Consider the following 26471-nt stretch of genomic DNA (forward strand, 5'->3'; position numbering starts at 1 on the left):
TCTTAATTGATCTAATAGACAACAATTTGTTCAAAATAATAATAGCAACAATGAATTCAATTATGTATGCCTATAAGTGAAATGAAGGACAGCACTGATAGAAGGGAAGGGAGGGAAGAATTAGAATTATTTTACTATAAGGCACTCACTCTACTCATGAAACAGTATAGTATTATTTGAAAGTGGACTTGAATTAGTTGTAAATATATATTGGAAACTACAGGACAATGACTAAAAACAGTTTAAAAAGTAGTATAATTGATATGCTAACAAAGGAGACAAAACAGAATTAGATGAAATACTCAAAACCATAAAAGGCAGAAAAAGACTAGAAGGAAATAAAAAAGAAAAGAAAAGAAACAAAGAACAAGGGCAACAAACAAAACAAATATGATAGAAATTAATCCAATTGTATCAATAATCACTTTGAACATCACTGGTCTAAATGAATCAATTAAAAGACAGAGATTGTCAAAGTGGATCAAAAACCAAGACCCACCAGAAACCCACTTTAAATAAACAGACACAAAGGTTAAAAGTAAATGGATGGAAAAAGATATACCATGCTAACACTAATAAAAGGAAAGACAGAGTAGCCATTCTCATTTCATACAGAGCAGACTTAAAAGGAAAGAAATTTATGAAGGATAAAGAGGGGCATTAGAGGGCTTCCCTGGTGGCGCAGTGGTTGAGAGTCCCCCTGCCAATGCAGGGGACACAGGTTCGTGCCCCGGTCCGGGAAGATCCCACATGCCATGGAGCGGCTGGGCCCGTGAGCCATGGCCGCTGAGCCTGGGCATCCGGAGCCTGTGCTCCGCAACGGGAGAGGCCACAACAGCGAGAGGCCCGTGTACCGAAAAAAAAAAAAGGTGGGGGGGGCATTAGAGAATGATAAAGAGGTCAGTTCTCCAAGAAGACATAACAATCCTCAACATGTATCTACCGAACAAGAGAACAAAGTACGTGAAGCAAAAACTGATAGAAATAAATACAAGTTGAAATGGATGAACCCACTATTATAGTTGGGGACTTCAACACCCCTCTATAAGAAATGGACTGGTATAGCAGTCAGAAAACCAATAAGGACATAGTTGAACTCAACAACACCATCAACCAACTGGTTATATAATTGACCTCTATAGACTACTTCAGCAACAGCAGAATACACATTCTTTTCAAGCTCACATAGAACATTCACCAAACAAATTTAAAAGAACAGAAATCACACAGCATCTACTCTCAGACCACAATGAAATTAAGCTCAAAATCAATGATAGAAAGATAGAAAAATCTCGAAACACATGGATTAAACAACACTTGTAAATAACACAGGGGTCAAAGAAGAAATCTCAAGAAAAAATTTTTAAATATTTTGACTGAATGAAAATGAAAACAAAATTTGTGGGATACAACAAAAAAAAATAAAAATCCTTAGAGGGGAATTTATAGCACTGAATGCATATATTAGAAAAGGAGATCTGAAAATCAATAAACTAAGCCTCCATTTTTAAAAACTAGAAAGAGCAACTAAATGCAAAGTAAAGAGAAGAAAAGCAATAATAATAATTAGGGCAGAAATCAATGAAACGAAAAACATGAAATTAATAGAGAAAAATCAATGAAACCAAAAGTTGGTTCTTTGAAAAAAAATCAGTAAAATCCATAAACCTCTAGCCAGGCTAACTAAGGAAAAAAAGAGAAAAGACACAAATTACTAATATCAGATATAAAAAACAGACATCACTACACATCCCATGAATATTTAAAAGAATGAAGAAATACTATGAACAACTCTATGTCCACCAATTTGATAACCTAGATGAAATGGACCAATTCTTTGAAAGACACGCAAAGAAAACTTCAAAAACTCACACAAGAAGAAACAGGCAATCTAACTAGGCCTGTATCTATTAAAGAAATTGAATCAGTAACTAATAACATTCCAAAATAGAAAGCACCAGGCCCTTTACAAAAATTAAATTAAAAGGTATCATAAACCTAAATTTAAAATGCAAAACTATAAAACTCTTAATAGATAACATCAGTACAAACATAGATGACCTTGAGTATGGAAATGATGTTTTAGATATAACACCATAAGCACAATCCATGACAGAACTAATAAGGATATTGATAAGCTGGACTTCATTCAAATGAAAAACTTCTGCTCTGCAAAAGACAGTATCAAGAGAATAAGAAGACAAGCTACAGACTGGGAGAAAATATTGATATTTGCAAAACACACGTCTAATAAAGGGTTGTTTAAAAAAAACATACAAAGAACTCTTAAAACTCAACAAAAAGAAAAGAACCGGATTTAAAAATGGACCAACTCCCGGGCTTCCCTGGTGGCACAGTGGTTAAGAATCCTCCTGCCAATGCAGGGGACACAGGTCCTAGCCCTGGCCCCGGAAGATCCCACATGCCGTAGAGCAACTAAGCCCATGCGCCACAACTACTGAGCCTGCGCTCTAGAGCCCACAAGCTACAACTACTGAAGCCCACGTGCCTAGAGCCTGTGCTCCACAACAAAAGAAGCCACTGCAATGAGAAGCCTGCGCACCACAACGAAGAGTAGCCCCCGCTCACTGCAACTAAAGAAAAGCCCGCATGCAGCAATGAAGACCCAACGCAGCCAAAAATAAATTAAATAAATTTTAAAACTTAAAAAATAAATAAAATAAAAATTATCCAACTCCCAACAGTGCACCCTAAGGGGACTCAGGATGGGAAAGAACAGGACACTGGCCCTAGACAGCTAAGGTGCATATCAAAGGAATGATTTCAATGAGCCCAGACTCTAGCATCTTCCCATACAGAGAAAAGTGCTAAGTCACAGGTATAGAAAGCGAACTTATGGTTACCAGGGGGGAAAGTGGGGATGTGTCGGGGGGAGGGGGGATAGATTGGGAGATTGGGATTGACATCTACACACTACCACATATAAAACAGATAACTAATAAGGACCCACTGCATAGCACAGGGAACTCTTCTCAATACTCTGTAATGACCTATATGGAAAAAGAATCTAAAAAAGAGTGGATATATGTATATGTATAACTGACACATTTTGCTGTACAGCAGAAACTAATGCAACATTGTAAATCAACTGTACTCTAATAAAAGTTTTTAAAAAATTTTTTTAAAAATGGGCCAAAGACCTTAACAGACATCTCACCAGAAAAGATATTCAGATAGCAAATAAGCATAGAAAAGATGTTCCACAGCATATATCATCAGGGAAATGCAAATTTAAACAACAGTGAGATACCACTGCACACCTATTAGAATGGCCAAGTCCAGAACAATGACGATACCAACTGCTGGAGAGGATGCAGAGGAACAAGAACTCTGATACACTGCTGGTAAAAATGCAAAGCGACACAGTCACTTTGGAAAACAGTTGGCAGTTTCTTACAAAACTAAACATACTTTTTACCTTACGACTCAGCAGCTGGTGCTTTTTGGTATTCACCCAAGTTGAAACCATGTCCATGCAAAAACCTGCACATGGATGTTTACAGCAGCTTTATTCCTAATTGCCAACCAAGATGTCCTCCAGTAGGTGAATGGATAAACTGTGGTACATCCAAACAGTGGAATATTATTCAGCACTAAAAAGAAATGAACTACCAAGCCATGAGAGGACATGAAGAAATGTTAAATTCATAATGCTAAAGTGAAGGAAGCCAATCTGAAAAAGCTACATATTGTACATACTGACATTCTGGAAAAGACAAAACTATGGTGACAGTAAAAAAAAAAAAAAAAAAAAATCAGTGGTTGCCGGGGAGGGGTGGGAGGATGATTAGGCAGAGCACAGAGGATTTTTAGGGCAGGGAAAATACTCTGTGTGATACTATAATGGTGGATATATGTCATTACACATGTGTCCAAACCCTACAATGTACAATTCCGAAAGTGAGCCATAATGTAAACTATGGACTTTAGGTGATTATGATGTGTCAGTGTAGACTCATCAGTGGTAACAAATACACCACCCTGATGGGGGATGTTGTTAGTATGAGAAGCTATGCATGAATGGGAGAAGGGCTCTATGGGAAATCTCTGTACTTTCCTCTCAATTTGGCTGTGAACCTAAAACTGCTCTCTGAAAAAAAGTCTTTATAAAAAATAAAGTCTACAGGGACTTCCCTGGTGGTGCAGTGGTTAAGAATCCGCCTGCCGATACAGGGGACACGGGTTCGAGCCCTGGTCCGGGAAGATCCCACGTGCAGTGGAGCAACTAAGCCCATGCGCCACAACTACTGAGCCTGCGCTCTAGAGCCCACGAGCCACAACTACTGAAGCCCGCGAACCTAAAGCCTGTGCTCCACAATAAGAGAAGCCACCGCAATGAGAAGCCCGCGCACCACAACGAAGAGTAGCCCCCGCTCACCACAACTAGAAAAAGCCTGTGCGCAGCAACAAAGACCCAATGCAGCCATAAATAAATTTATAAAAAGTAAAAAAATAAAGTCTATTAAGAAGGCTTTTTTTTAATAAAAAAAAGAAAACCTTGTCTTATGTGATCTGACTCTAATTCCAATTATTTCTACAAATCTTAAAAATTACGTTTTCTGCTTTGGTTGACATTAAAACAAAAATAGTTTGAAAATTTTAAAATGACATATGTATTGCTATATCAAAGACAATGCCACAATTTTGACTTACTATAAACCAGTCTTCCCATTAAAATTAACTTCTGAAAATAAAAAGCTCAATTTTTTAAGCAAATATTTGGATTTTATTCTTGGGTGTGGCATATAATTTTACACAAAAACAAAAACTCAACTTTATAGAAATCTTTGCAGAGACTGGTTTTATATGGCCTGTGATGGAAATCAATTTACAATACAATAAGTTGTATAAAATTTTTGAAGCGTGTGTTTATAGGCATTTTTCATGTAAGAGGTCCATAGCTTTCATTAGATTCTCAAAGGGGGCCATCATTCAGACAAGATTGAGAATGGCAAGTTTTTAGGTATCAGTTAAACCAAGACATTCACCCACTAATTAACACTGAGGCTTCTACTATGATTAATCATGAAACCCTCTCTGACCTCCATCCTGTATCTGTTCCCCCTTCCAAGAACATAAAAGGAAAATAATTTATTGTCACCCAAGTATTTAGGGAAGTACTAGGGAACACCGTAAGAGTTCATTAGTATATGAAAGAGGACGATCGGAAGTCAATTAAATCACCCCAATAATCATTTTTTTAAAGGATACATTCACATATGGTTAATGGGATCCTGCAAAATAACTGGGCTACACGCATCAAGACATTAAAATGGCCATAACCTCTACGTTAATAAAGGAGAATTTACCAAAAAGATATAATCTAAAATCAGGCTTAAAAAAATATATGCAGAAAGATGCTTAACTGCATACAGTTAAGAACACAGGCTCCAGAGCCAGCTTGCAAGGACTCACTTATGAGCTAAGCAGCATGAAGCAAGTCTCTTAACCTGTTTCCACACTTATTTTTAAAAGGGATAATAAAAGTACCTATTTCAAGACGGTTTCATGAAGAGTAAATGAATATATGTCAAATGCTAGCGTACAATAAGCCCTCTGTAATTGTGTGCGCACTTAAACCTACTAAGCTTCAACCATGTGTCAGGCACTGTCCTAGGCAGTTGAGATACATCAATGAACAAAAGAGAAGAATCCTGCCCTTCTTAGAGCTTACATGCTAACAAGGGAAGACAATAGACAACAGAAATAATAAGTAAATTATGAGGCATAAAAAGATGAGAGAAGCTATGGGGGGAAGAAAGGAAAAAGAAAAAGTAGAGAAGAATCACAGACTGGCAAGTGCCAGAGGTGGCAGGCGTTGCAATTTTTAAATAGTCAGAGTACATCTCATTAAAAAGGTGACATTTAAACAAAGATCTGAAAACTCCGCCAGGTAGCTATCAGGAGTAAGCACATTCCGGCCACGGGAAGAGCAATCACAAAGGCCCTAAGGCGGGAACATGGCTGGTACATTAGAGCAAGAACAAGGATGATTAGAGCAGATGAGTAAGGGAAAGAGTAATAGGAAAAAAGGATTAGAGAGGTAACGAGGGACCAACTCAGGTAAGGCCTGTAGGCAGCTGTGCTCTGGGGAGCCACTGCACGGTTTGCAGAAGAGTAACGTGACTGTCATACATTTAGAAGGATTGCTCTGGCTACTGTGCTGAGAACAGAGTACAGTGGAGAAGCACTGATGACACTACGAGGCTATTTGTGACTGAAGTGTTAGCAAAACCCTTGTCTTTGAGCCTGAGAAATTGCTCTTGGATTCTGTTCATCTTCTAGCTCTGTTCCCCTGGAAACCATACAGGCAGAATGTCAGCTGTGTTACCAGGCAACGTTGCTTATGGTAAAAATGACTATTGGTAAGTTGCTTCAGACCGAGAGAAACAATAAATACCTGGTGAGTGGCTGTAACTGTGGGCTTTCCTTACTATGGTGACTTCTATAATTCGGCACATACCTTGTAGGGATCCTGGAAGCTATGCTCATGGGTAGTTACACAAGATAATGGCTCTTGTGGAACATGGGGCTCCTAAGCAAAGTTAGTTACATATCCATCACGTGAGCCTCATCACTCTTACTTAAGCTTCACTTGGAAGAGGGGAGAGGCACAGAGAATGGTTCCGGCTGTTCTCTTTGTAGACAGCTACAAGGACTCCTACCAAAGAGAGTATCTGATTCTTCTCCGCTGGTAAGCTGTGTTTCCTGTCCCATATCCTCTTAAGCAAATCTGATGTCAAATGTGGCCTATGGCAATCCAAACATCTGTCTTGTTGAACCCTAAGAAAATTCCCTGGGTAGCCACTGCTCTGTTGTGGTAATCCAGGCAAGAAATGTCAGTGACTTGGACCAGGATGGTAGTGGTGTCAATAGGAAACAGTAGTAAGATTGCAAATATAATTTGAAGGGGGAGCTTTTAGGATCTTCTAATGAATAGGATGTGGGATGTCCATATTCTATGTGCATACAATAAAGTTAGGGATAATGGCAAGATTTTTTGGCCTGAGAAACTGGAAAGATGGAGCAAAAAAACTGGGGTTGGGGAGCACTGGAGATCAGGAATTCAATTTTAAACAATTTTTGAGTTGAGGGTCATTCATCATCTTGCTTTCTTCTCAATGACCCAAAATGGCTGCAGCAGCTCCATGTATCATAAGCCCACGTGACCACATCCAAAAGAAGGGGTGTGCCTTCATAAATTGAAGGAAACCAGACTCCCAGAGGACTTCCTTTATATGTCACCATGCCTGAACCAATCACTGGCAAGGAGGATGAAACTAACACTATGGACTTTAGGCTGCTTTACAAACTGCCCCCTTTGGATTGGGGAGGAGCCCGTGAAGCAGGTGAACCCTAAATACCTGAACAAAACTAGTCTTAAGAAAGAGAAAAATGACTAACAGGTGCAATGTCTGTCAAAGGTATTGTCAAGGGCTTTGAATGAACCATCCACACTGATGTTAACATCACCCAGAATAAAAGAAGGTCAGTAATAAAGTACAGGTATAAAATAAAACAGGGAGCCAGGTAATGAATAATGAATGAATAAAAAACAAGTGACCTACCCTCTGTTCCATGAAAGAGACACCTGGACAAATCCTGTGACATTTCATAGGCAAAAATTATTCTAAATGATTTGAGGAAAAAAACAATTAAGAATCTGACTAAAATCAAACTCTCAATTGTAGAAGACAGAGCAATGTCTCGAAAACTTCCAGAATTAAGTAATTTTGACCTAGATTTTTACATCCAAATGATCAATCAAGCAAAAAGGCAGAATAAAGACAGTTTCAGACATGTAAGAACATTACTTGAGGGCGTTCTTTAGCAAGCAAGAATGAAAACCAGTAAAGTGGATGTGAGAACACAGGAAACAGCGGAAATGATCCAAGAGTGAAATGAAAAAGAAATCCCAGAATGGCAGGTGTACAGCAGGACTAAACCATAATTCATCCTGTTAATACAGAAAATTAGTGAACTCCATGAAAGGAAGAAAGGAATGGATTCTGTTCCAAAGACAGAATAACTAAGAAGCTGGTTTCACGACAGGAATGCATGTGTTTCTTTTCTTAACAGAAAAAAAAAAAAAAGAAGATATGCAACAGAAAGCTCCAGCAGAATGCTGTCTACCTACAGCTTTTCCTTCCTTATTCCTTGCTAAAGGAATCTAATCTTTTTTTTTCTTTTCTTCTTCTTTTTTCTAAGGTAACAGGGGAGAAGCACAGGATTAGGGAAGGCAGACTCTTGCCCAGACCCATGGGATAAATCACTACAGGTCTAAACAAGCCCTGGAAATCCCATTCTCCTTTGCCAGCAGCTGGCCTGAGTAACAGAGGTGAACGAGCAACTCAGTTTAAGCCAATGAGACTTACAGGAAAGTCATCTGGGGAGCTTCTTGAAAGACTTTCCTCCAAGATAAAAAGAGAGATCTGATGGTGGGAAGGAAGATTTGCCATAAAGAGCATTACTGGGCAACTGCTGAGTTTGAACATGGACTGTATATTAGATAATAGTACTGTGTTGTGGTAGACATGGAAATCTACCACTCACATTCAAAAGACTCACTACCAGGAGTGAGGAGTGTGGTTAAGCTGTTAGTTTCATCAGAGTTAGCTTCAGCCTTCAAGGGAGGGTCTCGATAGTCTCTGGACAGCTCCCAGCCCATAAATGAAAAACGCAAGTCACAGGCCAAGCAATTTCTACCCAACATGGAACTCCCCTAATGGACAGTCTTAATTCCAGAGGCACTCCTTGTGCTGGCACACGGGGTGTCATCACAATCTGACAGCTCCACCTGCCCAATCCTGCTTCCTTCTTTCACTTTTGTAAATACAATCCTAATTCTGGCTCAGCATCTGCTCCCCAGAGATCTCAACCTGTGACAATTACATTTCCTGAATTTAATCATTGTTCCATGATCACACCTTTCCTTATGTGATATGTGATGAAGTATTTAAGGGTAAAGAATCATGATCTCTGCAACTTTCGCTCAAAAGATTCACCAAAATAAGGATAACTGGATCTAGATTTATAGAAGCAAAAGATAAAGGAAAAAGCAAATATAGCAAAATGTTTGTAACTGATGAATCCAGGTGAAAGTTAGACAGTTCATATTACTATTCTCACAACTTTTTTATGTTTTAAAAGTTTTCAAAAATATATTTTAAAAGGGGGAAGATCCAAAAAAAAAAAAAAAGAAGCACTCATCCTATCCCCTTCCTCCTGCCTTTTAGTAAGTGAAAAAAAGATGCTTGGAGTTACAGCAGCCACTGGCAATAAGAGAAAGGTCAGAACCACCAGATATGTCACCTGTGGGTGGATATTCTGTAAAATGCTGCCAAAAACAACCAAAATGATACATCAGGAAAAACAAAAAAGCTATTCAAGGAAGTAATGGTTCAAGTGTGAAAACATATACATATGACATGATTTTGAGCAATTGACAGATTATAGGGAAAGAGAATCCATTCGTCTTTGATACTAGGAACATCATCCTTCTATTGGCATGGGATCATGACACTGGTGTGGAGAGAAGGAAATGTAACCATAAACTCACTACTCCATTCTGCAATTAGTATTTGCATGGTAATTAAAAGATGTATGACCGATACAAAAACAAAGCACCAAAGATTTCATTAAGGTTACAGAACAGAATGTAAATGTTTACAACCTTGTAAGGATAAAAGGTACAGCTGATAGAAGTTGAGAGAGAGAATGGGGGAGGGCAAAAGGCAAAAGGAAAAGCAGTGAAAGAGTAGGATTTCAATTTTTAATTCCCATAAGACTAGAAATCGCTAAACATATTCCACTTGACTCATTTTTTAACAGTTTTTATTGATAATTCACTTAGCATAAAATTCAATTTACTCATCATTTTTAATTAGGATATTTGCCTTTTTATTACTGAGTTGTTAAGAGTTCTTTATACATCCTAGATACAAGACTTGCAAATATTTTCTCCCATTTTGTGGGTTGTCTTTTCACTTTCTTGATGGTATCCTTTGAGGCACAAATGTTTTTAATTTTGATGAAGTCCAATTTACCTATCTTTTGTTGCTTGGGCTTTTAGTGTCATATCCAAGAAGGCTTTGCCTAACCCAGGTCACTAAGATTTATTCATATTTTCTTTGAAGAATGTTATAATTTTAGCTGTTATTTAGATCTGTGATCCACTTTTAGTTAATTTTTGTGCATGGTGTGAGGAAAGGGTTCAAATTCATTTTGCACGGGGATCTCCAGATGCCTCAACACTGCTGAAAAAGCTGTTCTTTCCCTATTGAATTATCTTGGTACCTTTGTCAAATTTTTTAAAAAATTCATTGATTGGGCTTCCCTGGTGGCGCAGTGGTTGGGAGTCCGCCTGCCGATGCAGGGGACGCGGGTTCGTGCCCCGGTCGGGAGGATCCTGCGTGCCGCGGAGCGGCTGGGCCCGTGAGCCGAGCCTGCGCGTCCGGAGCCTTGTGCTCCGCAGCGGGGGAGGCCACAGTAGTGAGAGGCCCGCGTACCGCCAAAAAAAAAAAAAAAAAAAAAAAAAATTGATTGATCATAGGGTTTATTTCTGGACTCTCAATACTATCCAACTGATTTATATGTACTGACACTTTTTTTAAATTAAGCTAAAATCCACATGATATAAAATTAACCTTTTTAAGTGTACAAATCAATGGCATTTAGTATATTCACAATGTTTTGCAATCAACACCTCTACCTAGTTCCAAAACATTTTCATCACCCCCAAAGGAAACCCACACCCATCAAGCAGTCACTGGCCATTCCCCATGCCCCTGGCAGCCACCGAACTGATGTATGTCTCTACGGATTTACCTGTCCTAGATATTTCATATCAGTGGACTCATACAATGTGATCATTTGTGTCCAGCTTCATTCACTAATCATAACGTTTGAGGTTCATGCACTTTGAAGCATTTATCAGTACTTCATTTTTATGGTTGAATAATATTCCATTGTACACATATACCACATTTTGGTTATCCATTCATCAGTTGATTACATTTGGGTTGTTTCTACCTTTTAGCTAAAGTAAACTGCTATGTAAGCACCGCCATGAACATTCATTACAAATATCTCTTTGAATACCTGTTTTCAATTATTTTGGGTAAGTATGCAGGAACAGAACATGTGGGTCATATCATAGTTTTCGGTTTAACTGTTTGTGGTCAAACTGTTTTCCACAGTAGCTGTACCATCATAAACTCCTACCAACAATGTACAAGCGTTCCGATTTCTCCACATCCTCGCCAACACTTGTTATTTTCTGTTTTCTAACTCGTCAAACGCCACATCCAGAACTCAACACAGTACTCCAGGTATAATCTGGACAGTACAGAATAAAGTAAGACTGATACCTTTCCTCTTCTGAACCTCCTCCCCCAGTAGTCCAGATGACGATTCTATGAAGCCTTTCTTATAGTTGCAGTACATTTTATATCTATATTGAGTTTATCAGAGTAATTAAAATACCTAAGTTGTTTGTACTCAACCACATTTCCCTCACCCCTATAATTACGCAGCTGTTTTCTGAACTCATATACAGGACTTCACATCAAGCTCCATTAAGTTATCACGTTAGCCTTAGCCCACCATTTCAGTCAGAAATATTATTTTCAAAAGTCAACCCTAAAAAATTCATTTCATCCAAAAATTTGATAAGCATGGTATCAATGTTTTCATTCACATCACTACAAAAATATGGACAGTGATTTTCAGCATGTCACTAGTAATTTTTTCTAGCTGTCATCAATTCATTATTAATTTTTAGAGGTGCTACTCAACCAGTCACATTTCTACCTAATTTTATGGCCATCCAGCCCACAGCCTCCCCCTGTCAACAGAGAGAAATCTTATGTTTGGCTGAAATCCAGTTATACTGTACCTTCTCCATTCTCTTGACCCACAGTCCAATAATCCTATCTAAAGAGTAAGGTTAGTCTAACATAATTATCTTTAGCAAGCCCATGTAATACCTTTCCTTCAAAAATGTAATCATGGTCAATGTTTTTAGCACTTATAACATGATGAACTCAGATTAGATCATACTAGGTTTCCAATCATATTTTGAGATTTAAACATTAAAATACAATGAAAAACAATATGTATCACTCAGGCAACACAGGGAATACAGATTATCTCAGGTGTTATACTTCACATTATCAAGACAAATGTCATCAATTTACTGTAGTTTGCATTTACACGTTTTTAAAATTCTACAAGAGTCTCTCCTCCACCATAAAACGTTCAATAAGAAAAATATATTTCTCCCATGTGTTCACAAAAAATAAAATAATAAAAATAATAATTAAACTAGTAAACTTTAAGTTTTGTGTTTCTAATAACATAGATTATTTTGTTGGAACCAATTTCCCCAATACCTTTAAGAGCATATTCCTAGCTCAAAAATCTCTTTTACAAAGCCTTCAGAGATTGTTCCAGTCTAAAACAGCTGCTCTCTCCTTTGCTCTTTCATGATACCTACTACTATCCCTACCACTCACTTTGGCACTCAGTCATCTGATGCTTGGTAGTTATTGTTGTTAACTGTTTGATTATTATCTACAATAGGGTCTTGCCACATTCTTTTCTAACTTCATCATGACCAGCATAGAAAAGGTAAGCACTCGAATCCTTTTATTAATTTATATTGCATATACTATAAACCTATAAAGAATTAAAGTGAAATTGATAAATCTGAAGACAGTTTAGGATCTCCTGGTTCTTCTCTTTCTGAAAAGGGAAAACCAGGTACAGAGAAAGAGCTATTGAAATAGACGAGGGTAAAATTCGCAGGCTGTTAAGAATGTTTACTCCTAAAATGTATTAAGCACTGTATCAGTTTGCTATTGTTGCAATTACAAATTACCATAAATTTAGTGGTAACGAATATATGTCTTACAGTTCCGGAAGTCAGAAGTCCAAAACAGGTCTCACGGGGATAAAATCAAAGTGTCAGTAGAGCTGCATTCCTGTCTGGAAACTCTAAGGACAATCCATTTTCTTGCCTTTACTGGTTTATAGAAGCTGCCCACATTCCTTGGCTCACGGCCGCCTTCCATCTTCAGTGCCAGCAACGCCCGGTCAATTCCTTCCCATGATGCCATCTCTCTAGTTCTGACTCTTCTGCCTCCTGCTTCTTCTTTTAAAGGCCCTTGTGATTACATTAGGCCCACCTGTTTCTAAAGCCCTCATAACTCTATTTGTGTGTGTCTGGGGGGCGGGGAGAGAGTAAAGGGAAATGTACAAAAAGTAAGGCTTTTCTTGCCCCTACATCAACTAAAACCATCTCTCCTTTCATCACTTTATATTTGGGATCCCTGTGCATGATTTTGTTTAAACAAAAGGTTTTTAAATCTCTACAAACCATGCTACATTCCACTTAGGCTTTGGCATATGAAGAGAGGTCATTAGTTAAGAAACAAAGCTAAAACTATGTGAAAATGTGACATATCGGATGTGAAAATCCAACACATTTATGTGTCTCTAAATCATCTCTTACCTATTTTAAATGAATTACAGAGTTTAAGCTTGTAGATTCCTTCCCCATTTGTACAATTTTAGGCTCTAGAGTTGAACATATAAATTATTTTTATAACTATTTCAAGCATTCAAATAAATCCCCCAAGATGTAATATACTGGATTGCAGATATCAACAGTTTACTATGTCTTGACATGTACAACACATTGTTTTTCAGGAAAACATCAGCCATATGGGAACATATCTTCTTAAAAAAAAAAAAAACTATTCCGGTGATATAATTGACTTCCAGGTGTCTCTTCTCATCTAATAATGACCTCTTATGATGTTCCTTGGCCCCTCCCTAAACACTTAGGTAACAATAATTTTCTTTTTATGTCCTGAAAAAAGTCTACAGATACAGGATGGAGATCAGGGAAGGGATCTGTGACTGACGGCAGAAACCTTGGTATTAAATGTTTGGCAAATGTCTTGATTGAACTTATACCTTTAGAGCAGCTGTTTTTAATCTTTCCTGGGTCATGGCCTCTGTTTTGAGAATCTGATGAACCTACAGACTTCTCACTAGAAAAACGCACTTGAACACATACTCAAAAATTTTAATATAACTTATTTTATTGTATTTTAAATTGACTGCCATTACAGACCATAATAAAACCAGTCTTTGCAAAGATATCTGTATGTCTTAATTTTTGGTTTTATGCCAAAATTTGTTACACCCAGGAATAAAATTCAAAGTATGCAATAAAACAAACCAAACTTTAATTATTTTCAACAAATAGAAACCAAAGTACTGCTGGCTGCTGGCTGGAGTGCCTCTGATACCAAAGCACAGTTCTAGGAGAAAATCCACTTCTTTCACAGAATTCTCCAGGGAGAGCTGGGGAAAGCACAGGTGTAAGAGAGAAAGCTCAGGTCCAGACAGTAAGAGAATAATGTTGACTGAATTTAATGAGTGTTCCCCAAAACAGTAACATTTTATACTTGTATATATTTATTTAAAAAAAGGAAAAATATGGTTTCAAAAATTGTGAGACATTAAGAATAAAATTTAAATATTTGGGAAAAATATCATACCAGACCTGCTATGCTCCTACTACTTAGTCATGCAAAATGTACTAAGTTCAAAGTAGAGTAAATGCAAGCCTCAAAAGAAGGGTTCTCAAGCCAATAAGGTAAAAAGAAAATACTAGAAGATAGTACATATGAGTTATCTTAAATTTGAAATTTGAGGTTTACTAACATTCAATGTGTCAGACTGACACCAGCACCTGCTCTTGGTCCTGCATCAGGCTGCTTCCATTTTATGGCATTTACATGAACTATGCTGGACACCACAGATTGGCGCACTTGACCTCCCGCCTACCGATAAGCAATTAGAAAGGAGCCTTTTTAGTTATCTGGGGGGCAAGCACAGCTGTGGAAATATGAGATTTCTCTACAGCATAATTCCAGAGTCCATCCCCCAGCTTCTTGGGTGACGAGAAGTGGGGCGGCAGGAACACCAGCAGCAGAGGTGTCTTGATCTGACTTCCTAATCCAAGGTTGCAAGTTGGGGTCTGTCCTGCAGTTTTCAGAGTATCTAGAGGCAAATGCAGCAGTGGCAGAGGTGGCACGAGGTCTGGATTCCAGCACCACTCCCAAGGTGGCCTCTGAGCTGCCCTGGTGAGTTACCTCTGGATTGACCCCCTAAAACCTGCTGTTAGGCCCTTCTGACAATTCTGTAAGCACCTAATACCTTGTATGAAATCTCTTCTAGCTTAAGATACTGAAGGGTTTCTGTTTGTGACGCTGACTACACCCACAGTACTGCAGTAGATAAAAGTCTCCTAAGGGAGAGGTAGCAGTTTCACACCCTGGAGGGGTTGTTTGTGATGTCCTCACCTGTTCACTTTCAGCAGATCACAACATGCTGCAGCCCGCATGGGCCCAAGTAAGTAGATCTGCAGATCTCAGGAGAATTACGATATCACTCATGGATGGATTTTTAAGATTTTTGCAAAGAAAGTCAGATTAAACATAATACTAATAAGCAAAATACAAGCAAGCAACAAGAAAATGGGAGAGCTGACAACTGCCTGTTACCAATACCAGTGCTTTACCAAAAGCTGTAAGGTAAAAATGTGATTATCTTGTAAAACATAATCTGTAAAATTTTTTAGAAGAAAACACAGGGGAAAAAAGTCTTTGAGACCTAGGACTAGGTGAACAGTCCATAGACATGACACCAAAAGAACAATCATAAAAGAAAAAACAATGATTAAATGCACTACATGAAAATTTAAAACTTTCTTGCCTCTGTAAAAAATTCCTGTTAAGAGGATGAAAAGACAAGCTGTAGATGGGAAGAAAATTTGTGCCAATCACATATCTAACAAAAGACTTATATCTAGAATATATAAAGAACTCTCAAAACGCAACAATGAAAACCCAATTTGCTCATTAGGGAAACAATTTGCCCACTAGGGAAAGGCAAATTGAAACTACAATGAGCTATCACTACACAACTATTAAAATGACTAAAATTTTTTAAAAACAGTGAACAAAACCAAATTCTGCCAAGCATGTAGAGAAGCTGGCTCTTTCATACATTGCTGTTGGGAATATATAGCCAGTCTGGAAGATAGTCTGGCCATTTCTTGTAAAACTAAACATACACTTACAATAGAACCCAGCAATTACACTCTTGGGCACTTATACCAGAGAAATGAAAACTTATGTTCACACAAAAACCTATATACAAATGTGCATAGTAGCTTTATTTGTAACAGCCAAAAGCTGGAAACAACTCCTATGCTCTTCAACAGGTGACGAGTTAGCATACTGTGTACTGTTGTACATCCATACACTGAACCCTACTCAGCACTAAAAAGAAATGAACTACTGATACATACAACAGCTCGGATGGTTCTCTAGGGCATTGGGTTGGGTGAACAAAGTCCATCTCAAAAGGTTACATACAGTATGATTCCATTTATGTAACATTCTCAAAATGACACAATTATAGAGATGGGGAACAAATTACAGGTTGCCAGTAAATAGGGGTGCGGAGGGTGGGGAGGGTGGGGAAGGAGGAGACCTTGAGCTGCGTGAGGGAGTTCTTGGCAGTGATGGAACAGTACTGTATCTTGATTGTGGTGGTGGTTAAATGAATCCAGACATGAAATGTTATCAAATTGCATAGAACTATACACACACATACACATGAATGAATGCATTAAAAAGCATGAAATCTGAATATGGCTACTTAACTGTACTGTACCAATGTTAGTTCCCTGGTTTAATGTTGTTATAAATATGTTGTGTTATATAAGATATTACAACTGAGGGACACTGAATGAAGGTTACACAGGACTCCTTGTACTATTTTTGCAACTTGCCATGAATTTATAATTATTTCAAAAGAAAAAGTTTTTTTAAGTGAAGACATTCAATCATACTTATTTTTAAAATTACTAAGATTTTAGGTGGAATCAAAAACATGGAAATAATACATTTTAAATTGTTCTAAAATATTTTTCATCTTTATCTCATTATTTTTGTTAATGTCTTTTTATGTGCATAATATTATAGTACATAGTTTACAACAAACATACACATATTGGGAATGCAGATACATTTTTTTATGCTGCTGGAGTGTGACATAAAACTTTTGCAGACCTCTGTTACAGAGGCTACAATAATCTAAGACTCTATCTTTTACATTTTTTACTTGGGCAAGCATATGCCAGAACAGGAAAAACATGGGATTGAGAATCAAAAAGAACTCAATTTTTATCCATAGTTTAAACAAGTCACAATCTCATCCTCGTCTACAAAATGGAGGAGTCATATTAGATCATTCCCAAGAACAGTCCAGCTCTTAAATATTATGACTCCATGAGTTCTACAACAGGAAAAAGTGAAATAACCATAAAGAAATGTATGACTAAAACTCTAACCAGTATTCACTGAAACTATACTATGGATTCAGTATTGCCAGGAATATTAAATACAATACACAGCCTAAGTTACCATCAACATAAACACAGAAAAGTGCATCTACAAAGACAATTTTACCTCAAAGAAAATAGATTAGCAAAAGATCCTGTTTAAATATAAATATCAAGATAACAGGCACATGTGGCTATTTTATATGCAACCTCACAGTTCTTTAAAGCCTCTAATTTCTGCTCATGGTATTGTATTAGGTTCTGAATTGCAGCAAACAATATACCAATGCATACAGGTATCCTGGTATTCAAGCTGTGGGTTGGGTTCTCACACGAAGTAGACTATCAAGACGTCCAGAAAAGAATTATTTTCCAACCACTTAATTATTCTCCATCCACTTGAGTTAGACTTAATAAGACAGAATTTTAAGAGATCCATTATTCAGGGGAAGTTAAATATACCACCCTGTTATACCACCTTTTACTTCTAAGCAGTAAAAACCAACATAACAAGGTCCTAGCACTAAAGCTCCATGCACAGGAAGTTCTTCAGTTTCTCACCCAGAACCTTCTATCATTTTTATCCACCATTCAACAAGTGGTTATGGGTTCTGGTCTCATATCACACGGAAAATACCAAATCAGAAAGGTGAGTAAACTACTACAGGTGAGTGTAATGAGAGCAAACAAAGAGATACAGTTAACAATAAAGTAATAAGCAAATCTACTCCCCAAAACCAAACATGCTTTAGAAAGGAATGGTTTCACCAACAAATGAACAAAATATGGTGGTATATATATTGCTGACTGGGGAGACTAATGGCTGGAGATTCTGCAAATACACTGTGATGAGTTCACTGACACCCAAGACACATGAATGGAACCATCAAAGTAATATTTTTTTTACTAGTATTTATAGACAGCACTATCCATCTTAAATTTTTTTAATGGAGAAGAAAACTGAAAATCACATTTAAATTATCTTTCCAGCATTCTTTAGTATTGAACTAAATTACATCACATCTGAATGTTACCATGAAATACAGACACAGCCAAAAAAAAGAAAAAAAAAAACCACACACAAAAGAGGACAAAACAAAACAAGGAGTCCTGAGAAGTTGAAATATGTTGAAATTCATTCAGGCAACAAGGCGTATCTGTGAATGTTTTACAGCCTAAAAAAATGAAGCTGCACTGCAGTAAATGAACAAACTAATATCCCCTTCTTCAATTCCCAGATGCCCTTTAAAAAACACTACCACCACCACTTCAACCTCTCTGAAGTATGGTTGTTCTAAAATAGAAATGTATCTCACAACTGCTGTCACCCAACAGCAACATTCAGTTGGTAAAAACTTTATGTTGACATTTCCTAAAAGTTCAAGAATGCAGTGGCATCAAAGTGTCTTAGGTTTGATCAAAAATGGTCATTCAAAATAATCTTAAAAAAAAAATGATCAGAAGCCTGTAAAACTACAATCAATGGAGATACAGAAAATTCTCAAAACTAAATTGCATCCTTTTACTTTAAAAGATAGTACATATAAAGAACTTATTACTTAGTAAGCACTCAATAATTGTAGCTGCTATTATTACTATGAGACAGAAAATAAGGACTAGAGAGCTGATGAAAATATGATCATAGTGGTCAGGCAACCAATATACACTTATTAAGTGCCTACAAGGTCTCAGCACGGTGCAGGGGAAATACAAGTTCATCACAATCAACTTACGCAGCACTATCTCTGATCAAATAAATGACAAGTTGCGCAATATATTCTGAACCAATAAGGTAAACATCAAGTTACATTCAGCAATGATTAGAACTTACCAAGTACTTTCAACTTCTTTCGAAGTACCGTCCTTTATTTAAGTCCAGTATACAGAACTTGAGACACATTACTTACTTGTAGAGAGTCACCAAATGATTAAATAAACATAAAAGTGTCACCAAAATGAGTCTTTTTCTTTCTTTCTTTCAAAATGAGTCATGATTTTTATAGGGGGGAAAAAATCTCTTTTCCCATTTCTCTCCAGGCTTAGGTAGAATAAGGATTTAGATTAATTCCCTCTTAAAGAAAATCTTTCTAAACTTCGAGGGTCATGAAAAGACCCTCTCTACTCCTAGGATTTATGCGCATTAGAGGGACGGATTTACACAGGAATGCACATTTATTAAAATGTTATCTTTCATTTATATGAAATGTCCAGAATAGCAAATGTATAGAGATGGAATGTAGATTAGCAGTTGCCTAGGGCTGAGGAGGGAGGTAAGGAAGGTGATGGGGTGATGAAAAAGTTCTAAAACTGGTTGTGAGAGGTGTACAACTCCGGAATATACTAAAAACCATTGACTTGTACACTTTAAATAGGTGAATTGTATGGCATGTAAATTATATCTCAATTAAGCTGTCATTTAAAACTTTTAACTCTTCTCAAAACTCGACAAATCACACTTGCTGCATTATGGTCAAACTCCATAGGACGTATCCTTGGTCAGATATTCTTCCTAGCCTGGTTGACTCCCATCACTGACAATTCTACAAGGCCCCTTTCTCAACAGTCTGATTCTTTCCCCACCAATACAAAGATCGAGCAACAGAACAGGCTTGCAGGGAAAGGAGGTAGTCCATTTTGTAAAAGTTAGAAATACTTCACACTATATTTTAATACAAGTGATTTTTCAACACAATTATTTTCATAACATAAAAAAATCCTGATAAAGCTATCTATTTATTATAGTATTTTGAGTTTAAAAGAATGTGTTACTACTCTATCAGTAAACTGTGAATTACCTACTAGGATACAGATACAGTGTCATAATGGTGGTCTATGAAATGGACGATCCTTGTAGGGTATAAGGAAAGACACATCAACATCTGCAGAATTTCTGAAATATTCTGCCTCACAGGAATAGCAGTGCTTGAAATTAAAAAAAAAAAAAATTCTACAGCTCACAGATTTACTTTAACAGGACCCCAACCCACCTCCTATGGAATACCAGGTTTGTTTGTTAGGATACTTTGAAAGAAGCTATACAGAACAACAAACAAGGGTGAATAATAAATCACCTAGAAGTACACATCATGTACGCTACCTTTCATCCACATGTACCGCTCTGTCTATTTAAGGATCCTACTCAGAGGAGCTCATAGCTTGGGGTCCAGACAGACTTCATCATCCTATTCTCAGTGCCTACATGGTGCACAAATTAGGTGTAGTTTTCAATAAAAACTTGCTGAATAAATGGAGATTTCTCACCTGATTAGCCCTGGCTGCTTGCAGCTGGGTTTTCTATTTAGGAACCTTTGGAAAACTTTTTCCCACCTGGGCTGGCTTAAAGAAGCACCCAGAACAACAGAATCTTATCACCTCCTTCATCAGCCTAAATTGTAGCTCTCTTTTTATAATAGCAACATAAGGGTAGAGTAAAACCTCTGCGTGTGAACTGATGAGAAACAAATATCTTCCTACATTCCTCCAGGGGCTACTGTGAGCAGTGCCAGTTGGCAGTCTCGGAGCAATTTTTAATGCTCTCTAGAGACGAGAAGAATCAAGAAATGAGAAGAGATTAGGCTTACGGTATGTACTCCAAAAACATTTTAGCCTAAAGGTACTTAAAGTGTTCAGGGACACAGGTTTTGACCATTTTTGAAATGATTATGATTCTAATAGTCTATAAATCATAGACTATGTTTTGAACACAAAAATACTGGTGGGAGCCTTGTTTCTCAAGAACAGGTGAAATAACCATAATAACTGAGCCTGGAGAAATTAATAATTATTTATTTTATTATATAAAATAAAAAATAAATAAGTGTATAAAAATTGATTACCTTTCTCCATTCCCAGTAAACATAACTTACTCAAGTATGATAGTTTAAGGCACTCCTATCTGAAGGTAATAAAAAAAAAAAGGGGGAAAAAAAACCTGGAATTAAAAGTCAAACCATTACCAATAGTTATAATGTGATAGGGGCAATGTTAGAGGGGATATTTAGTTTCTAAATTATACATTTCCTTCATAACAATATTTTACAATGAGCATGTGAAACTGGTGATAAGGAAAAAATTGGTTTTTCCTTTAAACACTCATATACTCTTTCCCCAAACAAAACAATATGAACTTTTTTATTGCTTGTGGTTTTACAGACTCTACTAGGGTAATAACAACAAACCTGCTCAAGTACTTTAGGCAACAGTAAAAGGGACGGGCGGGGGGGGGGGGGGGGGCGGGAAGGCTCCAACTTTTGTTAATGGTTTTTACCAAAATCCACAAGCTAATGAATAAATACACACATAACTATACTGTAAGTCAGAGCATGGCTTGTGCTGTAAAAGGACTTTACAGGAGCAAGAGAAAAGAGCCATCACTTCGGATCAGGAGAACAGGAGAGCTTGCAGACAAGGTGACATTCGAGCTGGATTATATAGATGATCCCTCTGATGAGGTAACAATAGGTGAAATTCAGAGTACATGCTCTGCCCCCCCCAATATTTTATAGATTAAAAATAGTTCACGTAGTGAACATACACCCCAAACATACTTTATTTTTTTAATTTTTAAAAAATATATCATAAAATTTGCTACATAAAGCAATGAAAACTTTCCCACATCACCTAAGTTTCTTCTATCATTCCACTATTCCTTTACCATTTTGGCATGAATCCTGTGTCACTGTTAGTTTGCACCTGTTACTGCAATGGGATACACATTATCTTTTCCCTATGGATGATAATTTTGCATCTTCCCATTAAACTCCATACCTTTGAGAGCAATGACTGTCATCCATTTCTGCTTTACCTTTCCATAAAACTCCTCAAATAAATGGGTACTCAACAGATGTTGACAGATTAAACCTAATTCTAATAATTGGGACAAGAAACAATCACAATCACAAAAGATGTCCGTGGAACAGATATTATAAACAAATCACAGTTTTGTACACAGAACAAAAAGCACCTAGATTAATATATCTTCCCTCAAACACTAAACCAATTGCTATTCTTTGGTGTAACTTGCTCAGAAAGGTGTTTATTTTTAAAAATAAATATATAAGCCTCTCAAGCAGCCTCTATAGAACATTATCGTTTTCTGTCACAAAGACCTAAGTCAACACATTAATTGGGCACTAGAAAAGTACTAGGTGACACAGTGAATCTGCACAGAAATAGAGGACAGTCCTAGTTCCCAGGGATCTCAATGGACAGTTCACAATTCAAGAAATTCCCTGGCAATGTGTATATTTAGGACAATGTGTTTAAAACAATGTGAAAAGCACACAGGAAAAATATGTTTTCCAGGAAACATAGCCTAGGTAGTTCAAAGATAATTCTTTCTGAGTGTTTTCTTTATATGCGATCTTTTAAAAGTTCAGGAATTCTCTCCTCTATTGTTTAAATAAGCTGGTAAGTAAACAAAAATAGAAATTTGGAAGCTTGTTTTAATCTTCTACTTTCTATTATAAGATGGAAAAGACGATTATGCCAGCAGGCCTGCCTGACATACTTATCAAAGAAGAGGATCAAAGAGAAGAGGAGGAAGGAGGATATTAGGTGTAACAACGCCAGATACCATCAAGATTACTACGAAAGATCATGTGTTTGTGTGTCTACACTTCCTAAATTCTATAGGAAGAGCCAAGTATCTCTCAAATATTATTACCTGAAATTGGCTTTTAGATTCCCAAGTATAGCTTCTCTGTTGTTATTGCTGAGCCTGTGAACTTATGTTATAATGCTGCACACCACTCATATAATCAATGAACACTTTGGAAAGTTGTGAGTATTGCTTTAAAAAAAACCCCGCTGGGCCAGAGGTTCCAAGAAAATTCACTTTTCTAGAGAAGTAATTTTACAAAATAACTCAGAATGTAAGAAAAGACAGGATGGAATGCTATCTTTGATAATGAGTAGCCAAAAAAAGACTACAGAATAACACACACACCGCAGCTTTGTTTATAGGGTTGTAACTTGCACATGCAAGTACTCTACAAAGTACTGCACAAGAAGAAACTGTCAAAAATGAATGTTCATGAGAACATTCCTTTTCTAAATAAGGTCTCTAACAAGGAGGTACTGTTTCTAAATATAATTTCTTTAGCAAGTATTGACAGGTATAGAATAGCAGCAGTGCTCAAGATGGAAAAAAACTTCTTATATTTGTTTTATCAATAGTACATGTTACTGTTACTAATTATAATGCCTATGGGTTCAGTAGCAGAAATTTACGGAGATTATCTAATGGGCAGAACAGTTACAAAACTAACTTTACTTTTATCAAAAGTTTATTTTTTCCTAATCCTATAGACCCTAGCAACCTGGAGTTTTTTGTTCTGTTTCGTTTTGCAATTTTTTTTCCTTCCAAAAGAAGCTCCGCCAGTAAAGTCGAGGTAATACTTTCCACAGTTCAAAGGTTAAGGCGCATTCGGTTCTACATAGAGCTCTAGCTCGTCATCAGCACCGCTCCCTTTTTTTTTTTTTCTTTTCAAATTATCTTGACCTGAGAGAGGTTAATGCACCCTTACAATGCAAATCCACGAGATAAGCGATTTTAGGTGCCGAGAAATGAAACTGGGATGAGAGGAAAACACCGACAGCGATCAAGAACCATTTCGCCGTAGAAATAAGCCTCTCCAGAACGCAAGAAACTAAGGTTTCGTCCAAAGAACCTGCCGCCCGGAAGCCACAACTTCCAGCAATTGGCAAAGAAAAGTTACAAGTAAGAGCTCAGCGCCCAGGGAGTCTGCGCCGGTGCGGAGACTGAGACCTGCAAGGACACTCACTGGCCCCCACAGCCCGCAAGCGCTGGCTGCGGTGTCGGTGGGGCCGATTCCGGCTCGGGTAGGCTCGGGGTCTGGGGGTGCGCGGAAGGCGCGGAGCGGCGCAGGCACGGCGCCCGCGTCCGCACCCCTCCCCACTACCGCGAGCAGTGGGCGGAGAGAGGAGAGCAAAGGAAAAGCAGGACAATGCTGGGCCGGGCTGGCGACTCCGCGCGCTCAGCGGGTCCCCAGCGTCCTCCTCGCCTGGGGCCGCCAGCTGCCGAACTAAGTTTGCTCCTCAGCCCTGCCTTCCTAGCCGGGGCAGTGAAGCAGTGACCGCCGACCTCCCTCCGCCTCGCCGCGGCCGCCGCCGCCTTCCTCCCCGCGGGGCGGCTCCCGCGAGTCCACGAGGACGCGGCGCGCGCGAGCGGAATGGGGCGCGCGAGGGAGAGGGGGCGCGCGAGGAAGCAGCGCGCGCGCGGGGAGCCGGGCGCGCGGCGCTCCCCGAGGACCCGCTGCCGCTCCGGCGGGTTTTCGGTTGAGGCGGGGGCTGCGCCGCGGCTAAGTGTCCGTTATGAGTCTTGGCCCGGGCGGCACAGCTTGCCAGCCATTCTGGCCCGCCTCCCCCTCCACTCCCATCAGAAAGGCAGCGAGCGAGGGCCGGCGACCTCGTCTCCCGCCAGGGCTGTGGCCGCCAGTCGGCGGGCATCCCCGCGCCTACCCCTGGGGTGGAAGAGAAAGTGAAATGAAGCGCCTTTCCCCAGGCAACACCTACCCGTCCCCAGTCCAAGTGCAGCTGCCACACTCCTCAGGCGCCGCCGGTCCCCGCCCTCGGGCCCCAGGCTCCGTTCTCTTGACAATGGCGCGTCCCCTTTAAGGAATAATCCGATCGGAACCGATCTGTAGTTAAACCTCCCTCCGACTCTGATTTTAACCGGATTTCTCTCTCTCTCCCCCCAGAGCCCGACGGCCGCCCGGCGGTGCTGCGAGCTCTTCCCACCTCTTCCCCGCCCCGCCCACTCCCTAGCTTTCCTGATTGGCGAGAAACACTACTACAGGAACAGCAGTTGTCGCATCGCACTCGCCAGTCCAGCCGCCGCTCAGAGTTACCCCCACCTTCACCCCGCCCCCTTTCCTGGGTTGGTCCTACCTCTAATCACTCTCCGTCTTCTACTCTATCGTTGCTTTGGAGAACTGGCAGTCAAGGCTCACCCTCCCGCCTCCGGAAAGCGAACTTTATTTTTATTGGTAAAAGGACATCTTCCTGTGCACCTGATTGGGCAAGGAAGGAGTTAGTCTGCACGCCCCTTACCCATTATCGCTCTCTCTCTTTACGGGTTTGAGAAACGGCCGCAAAGTCCTCCCCCCTATTTTGCCTTGTTCTAAGCGCCTTTCCCTTTAAATATTGGTAGGGGTGGTGGACAAACTCACAGCCTGTGTTGGAGAAAGACGGAAAGGGAGAAGAGAAAATTTCAAAATCTTCTCCAGATGAGTAATATATCGGGAACTGGAGCTGGGATACTGCGGAATCTCATCCTTCGGTCTACTGAATGGAGTGGTTAGAATGAGAATACCTGAAATTCTAGTACTAACTTCTGAGATGTACTCAACAAATTTTCACTCACCGTCCACTCTACTCCTACTGTCGATCCCACTGGCATTTCGCTACTCCAGAGAGCTTTAATAAAAGTATCTGTAAACCTAGAGGTGTCCTTGTTTGTCCCGCATTCATTTAAAAAACCCTTTAAATCGCTTCCATTAAAAGTTCCGTTTAATTTACGTCCTCTGTTGTTATCTCGGGGTTTGTCACGAGAGCTAAATTACTCTTCTGAAAAGATTGAATAGATGCCCACCCACCATGCCAGCCTGCAAAGCTGAAGTCCATCCCCCTTGCTAGAACTGTGCCGGGGGGAGCCCAGGTTGAGCCCAAGCGGGCACCAGAAGTCTATTTCTTGAGAGAATGGGGCAGTCTGGCACCGGAAGCTTAACCCTGCCGCGAAACCTCACGCATGAAAGAGGAGGAATTCTGCTGCAGCCTGGTGTGGTCTGTGTTAGGAGTTCCCCAGTTTCCCATGGGAACTGCAAGAACCAAAAGTGTCGTACCTACTAAAATTGGGTACTCAAGTCCTTTGGTACCCATCTGTGAATGTTAGGGGTAAATGGTTAAATGTTCTGCCCCTCTTTGCCAATGAACTTCAAGAGACTTTGGACCTCAGGATGTTCAGTGCATTTGCAGTGAGAGCCCAGTGGAAACCAATGATGCC

The 26471-nt window shown here is 39.1% G+C and overlaps 1 protein-coding gene and 2 long non-coding RNA genes across 11 annotated transcripts in view; 2 read left to right on the forward strand and 1 right to left on the reverse strand.

Moving 5' to 3' along the window:
- FRYL (FRY like transcription coactivator) overlaps positions 1 to 25196 on the reverse strand; it is a 244672-nt gene extending 219476 nt beyond the window's left edge. For all 9 annotated transcript variants that reach the window (XM_033856980.2, XM_033856979.2, XM_033856984.2 and 6 more), the window contains exon 1: positions 24983 to 25196. The gene's annotated coding sequence lies outside the window, so the exon portion shown is untranslated. The remainder of the gene's footprint in view (positions 1 to 24982) is intronic.
- LOC141278783 (uncharacterized) lies at positions 20359 to 23036 on the forward strand. Its single transcript, XR_012331996.1, has 4 exons — positions 20359 to 20450; positions 20931 to 21028; positions 21788 to 21897; positions 22916 to 23036. It is a non-coding gene; the product is annotated as an uncharacterized lncRNA (long non-coding RNA).
- On the forward strand, positions 24028 to 25911 carry LOC141278782 (uncharacterized). The gene is made up of 2 exons (XR_012331995.1): positions 24028 to 24167; positions 25168 to 25911. It is a non-coding gene; the product is annotated as an uncharacterized lncRNA (long non-coding RNA).
- Positions 25912 to 26471: the final 560 nt, after the last annotated feature.

This window comes from Tursiops truncatus, chromosome 5, assembly GCF_011762595.2.
Source record: "Tursiops truncatus isolate mTurTru1 chromosome 5, mTurTru1.mat.Y, whole genome shotgun sequence".
NCBI lineage: Eukaryota > Metazoa > Chordata > Mammalia > Artiodactyla > Delphinidae > Tursiops > Tursiops truncatus.